This window comes from Hyalella azteca, unplaced genomic scaffold, assembly GCF_000764305.2.
Source record: "Hyalella azteca isolate HAZT.00-mixed unplaced genomic scaffold, Hazt_2.0.2 contig8592, whole genome shotgun sequence".
Classification (NCBI taxonomy): Eukaryota; Metazoa; Arthropoda; class Malacostraca; order Amphipoda; family Hyalellidae; genus Hyalella; species Hyalella azteca.
Genome location: NW_025938681.1, coordinates 82,963 through 91,253, shown reverse-complemented (window position 1 = coordinate 91,253; position 8,291 = coordinate 82,963).

Below are 8,291 nucleotides of genomic sequence, written 5' to 3'. Positions count from 1 at the left end.
GTTACGGCTGTATATCGACGTTCAGAACAGTTACGGCTGTATATCGACGTTCAGAACAGTTACGGCTGTATATCGACGTTCAGAACAGTTACGGCTGTATAGTATGTCGATATTCAGAACAGTTACGGCTGTATATCGACGTCTGCCGCGTGCTTAGCTTGCAAGACTTGTCACAGCTGCGGGAGGCCTGAAGGTATGTAAGGAATGATGGACAAACGTCCGTATATGCTTCATTCCTGAGGAGTATAGAAGGAATAATAAAAACACCTCAGATAAATTTATTTCTCGCGTCGTAGCGACATTGGAGGTAATTTCATAGTTCAGGTAGAGGCTGAAAATGAGAGCTGTTTAATTATTTTAAGCTGTTTAGCGATGGTCATGCAAGTACCGATATAAGTTATACGATTGTAAATAAGTTTTATTTATCTAACTAAAATAAAACACGACAAGTTTGATAGCAAAGGCTAGTCCCTTCGAATATCTCGGTAAGATTAACATTATAAACTTATTATATAGGTATAATTATACGTAAGAGATATGTAAATGTTAATCTAGTAATGCTCTGAGGACAGTAATGCTCAGATGCAGACAGTAGTTAGGAATGTGAGCGAACAACAGTTAAATTTCAATGCTTACAAGTTATAGCTGCTGATATGTATGTTTAAAGTTATTGCTGCCAATAAGACTGTTTAAATTATAGTTGTTAATTACGCCCGTTAGTAGTTACATCCGATAACATGTATGTTAAAAGTTATGGCTGACCTTGCACCTGTTAGAAGTTATTGCTTTTATAGCGTCTGGTAAAAGTTATAGCCGACGTTGCGCTATCTAAAAGTTACAACTGCTAATACGACTGTCAAAAGTTACAGCTCATATTGCGAAATTTAGCAGTTATAGCTGCCAATACGACATCTTGGAGTTATAGCTGCTAATGCGTCTGTTTATAACAGTAAGGAAGCAAATTAACATGGAATTTTATTTCCGTATACTACTGATCTGTCGGATTGGATAGACCCGAGCAAATCTGAATGTTCGCGTGGCAAAGTAGAAGGCATTTTTGTTTTAAGTTTATACTCGGAGAACTGAATGGGACATTGTCCTAGTAGTGATGTCCCTTTTGCCGTAGCTTGTCTGAGTCATTCTGATCCATTTCGACACGGTAAACATGCGTTTCAGTGCTGTATACGTCCGCTCTCTGGACGTGTTGTAGGCAAGAAATAGGACAATATGACCGTTTAATTTATCTGAGTGTATGAAATACTCACTATTAAACCCCTAAGTAATTAGGCAAGCTAGCAGAGCAACAGGCCAACAGCATCGGTCTTAAATCCATTCCAGAAATTAGATTACAATTTACAATAGCAAAAGACCAACAGTATATTTTAATTCATTACATGTAATCGTTCAGGTTTCAAAAGGGTTTGCATATCGTCTTTCTTCTGGTCTTTATTTGCTTCTTCAGGTCTTTTGATGTTTTTTTCGGTTCTTATAATGTTTCTTCAGGTCTTTTAATGTTTATTCTGGTCATTTTATGTTTTTTTCGGGTCTTTTAATGTTTCTTCTGGTCATCTAATGTTTCTTCTGGTCATTTTATCTTTGTTTGGGGTCTTTTAATGTTTCTTCTGATATTTTTATGTTTTTTTCTGGTCTTATAATGTTTCTTCTGGCCTTTCAAGGTTTATTCTGGTCATTTTATGTTTTTTCTGGTTTTTTAATGTTTCTTCTGGTCATTTTATGTTTTTTTTCGTGTCATTTAATATTTCTTCTGTTTATTCAAAGTTTCTTCTGGTCATTTTATATTTTTTTTCTGGCTTTTTAATGTTTCTTCTGGTTTTGTAATTGCGAATTCAGGACGAAGGCTCAAGGTGAGTTGCGGGTATAGCGTTAAAGCTGCGCTGTCGGGCGCAAAGCACATACATTCACCGAGACGCTCATTCACAATCGTTTTCATTCATGAATTCACTGTTATTTTTATTCGTAATAAGAAATAAATCCATCTTCTTTAATGAAAATTGATGATAAAATTAGTTAATTTTTTTGCATTTATTTTCGGTGATGAATGATGAACATGAATTCATTAATGTAAAAGTTTAGTGGGAAATACGATATAATCAGAATGAAGCGATGAATTGTCTTCGTAAAACTTGAAGTAAATTTAATCAATTAAGGACTAAAGAAAATTTGAAGTATATGTCTCAATAAAAATTAAATTAAATGTCTAAATAAAACTTGTACAGTACCTAAGGCATCACTTGATCGTCAAGTAGTGATAGATATTAATAAGTCGCAAGCAGTTATACAATAAAACATAACAAATCACAAATAAGTAAAATAATCAAACTCAAGTGAAACTGTAGCAATTTTGTGAAGAAAATTAAGTTACAATAGTTAGTGATATGGTATTTTTTTAAGTGAGTTGCTGGACTGAACTCCTGGCCGATGCAAAACTGGCTTGAAGAACGTAAGTACTTACGCTCTATTTTCTTGTCTATGATTGGTGGATTTGGCTTGAAAGGCCGTCAATGATTGGCTGATGAACTTACGATCTCTTAACTTTTCTTGAAAGTATGGCTTGAAAGGCCGTCAATGATTGGCTGATGAACTTACGATCTCTTAACTTTTCTTGAAAGTATAGGCCCTGACCGATGCCAAATTGGCTTGAAGAACGGCCGGTGTTGTCGCATCTGAGTGCTGACGCAGTTTTTTGACGTCAGTAGTTTCATTTTTCGCATTTTACTAGCAATTTACGAACATTCGGAATGTTGACAGTCAAACATTCTTTGGGTGATCGAAGCTCCAGGCTGTAGACCGACAGACCAGTTCATATCAGACTGGAAAGTTTATGCAAACCGCGTGCACTGCAACAATTAAATTTTGTGTCAAATTTCAGGCATTTCTTCGGAAAATTTGTTTGTAAGTAATTAAATAAATTATTTAATAAGTGATAAATAAATTACATAATATTTTGTTCATAAAAAAAGAAATTAAAAGCATTGATCTCCAATTAAACTTTAATAAATAATAGTTTGTGTTGATACTTTTTAGCGCATTTTCTGACTTATGGAAAAATGCACTATTGTGCTCGCCATATCCGTCTGTCCGTCTGTCAGTCTGTCCGTCCGTGACTTCACGCTTCCGTCGACGAGAAAATGCGCGCTCTGTCACTCGTTGCAGTGAGTACTGAGTTATATTTTTTTATAATTATGCTTTAAGGTTGTGAAATACAACGCAAACTTTCATGTCCCTGAGAGTGAAAGCTGCGACTTATGGATTCACTATTACGAGGGAACAAAATAATTTGAATTTTATCATTGCAATATTGTAATGATCTTTCGTGCCGAGGTTCAATAAAGATCTCCCAATAAACATAATTACTTTAATTTAACTGAAAAGTAAACACTTAAATGATGAACATCGAACAAAGTTAACGTGAACATAGGTTTAGAGCATAGTTACAGGGCAAAGAACTGTTTCTTCTTTCATATGCTAGGGCACAGAACATATACTCGTAGTTCCACACAACACAGTAGTAGATTACGATATACACAAACACTGAATCTTCAAGATATACCAGCTTCTTGTGATCTTCTATCCGGGTTGACTTCTCCCTACATGAACAAAATCAAATTTACATTCAATCGGATAATTTCCCTAGTAGATATCTCGCACAGCATCAACAAACATAATAAATACAATATTGGTTAATATCGACAGTAGAATGTCTCCACAACTCTAGATTATTACGCATACCTCTGCAATTGTTTGAATTCACAAACTAGTTCTTGCGCTGGTCCCACAACAAGTCTGCTCTGAATTCTTACGCTGCTACAGGATGGTCGACACCTTAACTTATCCTACGTTACAAACATTGGTTACTTTTGTTCTTCATCTCTCTCTATTTCCCGAAGTACTCCTGAATATTAAGCTCCTGGATATTATTAGGGGGAGTAATAATGAATATTATTACAATGGAATATAGTGTTTCCGTTTAATTATGAAATATAATGTCTCCATTTAAATATGGAATGTAATGTCCCCATTTAAATATGGAATATAATGTTCCCATCAAAATATGGAATATAATGTTTCAATTTGAAAATGAAATATTAAGTCCACATTAAAATATGGAATATAATGTCTCCATTTATATATGAAATATAATGTTCCCATTTGATGTGGAATGTAATGTGCCCATTTAAATATGGAATATAATGTCCACATTTAAATATGGAATAAAATGTTTCCATTTAAATGTGGAATATAATGTCCCATTTAAATATGGAATAAATGTCCCCATTTAATGTGGAATGTAATGTGCCCATTTAAATATGGAATAAAATGTTTCCATTTAAATGTGGAATATAATGTCCCCATTTAAATATGGAATAAAATTTTCCATTTAAATATGTAATATAATGTCCACATTTAAACATGGAATAAAATGTTTCCATTTAAATGTGGAATAAAATTTTCCATTTAAATATGGAATTTAATGTCCCCATTTAAATATGGAATATAATTTCCCCATTTAAATATGGAAAATAATATTTCCATTTAAATATGGAATGTAATGTACCCATTTATATATGGAATGTAATGTCCCCATTTAAATATGGAATATAATTTCCCCATTTAAATATGGAAAATAGTATTTCCATTTAAATATGGAATGTAATGTACCCATTTAAATATGGAATGTAATGTACCCATTTAAATATGGAATGTAATGTACCCATTTAAATATGGAATGTAATGTACCCATTTAAATATGGAATATAATGTCCCCGTTTAAATATGGAAAATAATGTTTAAATTTAAATATGGAATATAATGTCAGACTTCGATGATGAAACAATAGCACTGCCAAAGTTAAGGAATATCACGTCTACTACTTGTAGAATGAACCCTGCGAGAAATAACAGGGTGGGAGCTAGTGTAAGTGAACTAGTTTCAGTATTTGGACACACAACCCATTGATTTTTCTGGTTGGGGCATGTGTCACGATTAGAGTTGTGCTTTTATACACACAAAATAATACTCTTCACGTATCAAATTGTTCAAATTGTCAATTTCGTATCATTGATACGTCAAAGTGGGTCACATTGACCCACAAAAGGGCTAGAAACGTGCACAGTTATATGAACAATGTCACACTCATTTCCTTGAGAGTGTGCATACAACAACGTCACCAACACGACGAATAAATCTCGACCGGACGAACGTCTTCAAGTTAGTCTTAGTGTTGCGCTATTTTATAAGCAATAAATAAAATTTTATATATTACAGTTTTTAATTAAAATATTTTAAAATAATATGATATTAAATAACATTTTCTTTAATCGCTAAAAAAGTATTAGTTTGTGCATTTTTTGCTGTCTTGAAGCCGATGATTTATTGAATGAATTATGTAAAATATTCTCACTGTTCACGCAGATAATATTTGGTTCTAATTTTCAGCCTCAAGGAAAACGATATTTGGTAATATTTCAAATCTTTTCACATATAATACTGATAACGTTATACTCAGTCGTATTTGCCAAGTAATCTTCAGTCATGAAACAGATATATAATATTCTGTAGCTCAATCTTCATACAACGGTCGCGGTTTAAATAAACCGTTGTCCATTCAATATTCACAAACCTTGGTTATACGGAGACGTATTAAATTGACGTAATTAGAACGTATTGATTAGACGTAATTTAAACGAATTTATTGGACGTAATTAAAAGGTATTGATTGTACGTAATTAAAACGTACTGATTACTGATTAGACGTAATTAGAACGTATTGATTAGACGTAATTTAAACGAATTTATTGGACGTAATTAAAAGGTATTGATTGTACGTAATTAGAACGTACTGATTACTGATTAGACGTAATTAGAACGTATTGATTAGACGTAATTTAAACGAATTTATTGGACGTAATTAAAAGGTATTGATTGTACGTAATTAGAACGTACTGATTACTGATTAGACGTAATTAGAACGTATTGATTAGACGTAATTAGAACGTATTGATTAGACGTAATTAGAACGTATTGATTATATGTAATTAGAACCTATTGATTAGACGTAATTAGAACGTATTGATTATACGTAATTAGAACGTATTGATTATACGTAATTAGAACGCATTGATTATACGTAATTAGAACCTATTGATTATACGTATTTAGAACGTATTGATTATACGTAATTAGAACGTATTGATTAGACGTAATTAGAACGTATTTATTGTACGTAATTAGAACCTATTGATTAGACGCCACTAAAGCAATTAGAGTGAAGCAGACTTCAGTGTATGAAGAAAATTGCCCAATAGATAATGGAGGATAAGGGTTGAGAAGCTCAATTACAGAAGCACCCAAACAATAATGATCAACATTTAATGTCCATTGTATGTCATGCATTCATTGTTACGTTATCGGTTTAATTTGTATTCGAATTAAAATCTCTATTGAATTCAGCGAATTTCTTTTTTGGGCGCCGCGTTGAAGTCGGTGGGGCTAAGTAACATGAACAGCGCCTGAGATAAACGCAAATTAATATCTTCAAGTAACAATAATTAATCTACTTAGATTCAATTCATATTTTCTTGATTGATTTAATTTAAATTGTATTAAGCGGTCTGAAGACTATCTGAAATAGGTATAATAGGGCCACTGCCAATTGATCAAGATAATAATATGATTATCTTGCTGATCAATCTGGAAATTTGAATTTCATACTCAGGATTGTATCTTGATAATAATTTAATTATGTAAATAACAGTTTGATGATGAGAGAATAATTGGATAATCTAGATATTGAATGGTTAGTCTAGATTATAATTTAACGATCTAAATAATTAGATAATTTATATACTGCTTGGAGAATCAACATTCTAATTGGTTATGAATAATCGATAAATATTTATAATAATATAATAAAGAGACTACCAAGCGATTAGATGATCGAGCAATACAATCAGTGTCCTGCACTCGACCTGAGAACGGACGTAGAAGTAATACGCCTTTTACTAGGTCTGTAAGGGTCGCCTGCCGAAGACCACAACTGCTCTGGATGTAATGGACCATCATGATTCCTGCCTTCCGGAACGTAGCCTTCAACACTTCAAGCCGTCCGTATCTAGGCCGTGGGTCGAACCAGCCCTCGGTCGAACGGCCACTTGTCGAAGGACGATAAATTTTGGAACAGAACTATGCTATCTGAAACCTAACCTCAGTTGCGGTGAACGTAAAATTACGTAATTTGAAGATGCCCAGAAGTCATATTCGATCCACGGCCTGGTGGTGCACGGCAGGTGGTGGTTAAGGCCGGATAAGGACTAAGCCGAGTGGTGCACGGCTGATTGGTGTAGGTCCGGAGAGATCCAAGGCGTTCGATTCAGGGCTTATTGGTGCACAAAATTGTTGGTGCACGGCTGCGCTCCCGGTCTGTTAGACGTGAGGATGCTGGCATCGCGACATTGGTCCCCCCTCTACCGCCGTATGTCACTCCCAAGGAACATAACTTTCAACCTAAATTATACGTAAACTATTGAGTGTAGCAACCTGAGGACGTTTGTACGCAACAGAGAACATTTAAAAGTAACTTTCAACTTTAATTATACGTAAACTATTGAGTGTAGCAACCTGAGGACGTTTGTACGCAACAGAGAAAATTTTAAAGTTGTCGTACGTGGCGGCAACCACCAGTGCAAGTCATTTTGCGTTCACTGGAACTTATCCTTTTTGGGAAATAGGCTTGTGACAATATTGCTCCGGTTACTCGTGTCAGGCGGTAGAGGGTTAAAGACGTTTAAACGTTTGATTGTACCAAACCCCCTATGCATCGGCTAAGGCTTCAGAGTCAGTGACCAGACAGTGTCAGCGTTTTACAATCTGCGCTCCGCATTAGGGAATGAAACACGGTAGACCTATAGCTCTACTGGATCAAGGTTTGGATACCAATTACACGGTATTACAGATGTGCAAATGAATATGACAACTGGAGTTAATTGATGTTGTAACGTCCTAGGTCAGTGCTAATAGTATAAATATGTAGCTAACTTATATTTAACAGGATTCTAATTGCAGTTCATAATTATTAATGATACTGAAGGCAGTAACAAGGATAATAATATTGAGTTAAGAGTTGATGAGTAACTCCGTTAAATTATAATAGGCTAGCAACGTTCATAGAAAATGAGTTGAAGGGGTAACTGCAGGAAATATATATGCATGGACGCTACAGGCCAACCTGTGTGTAAAAATTGCATCGTTATTCAGACAAAATTTCACTCATT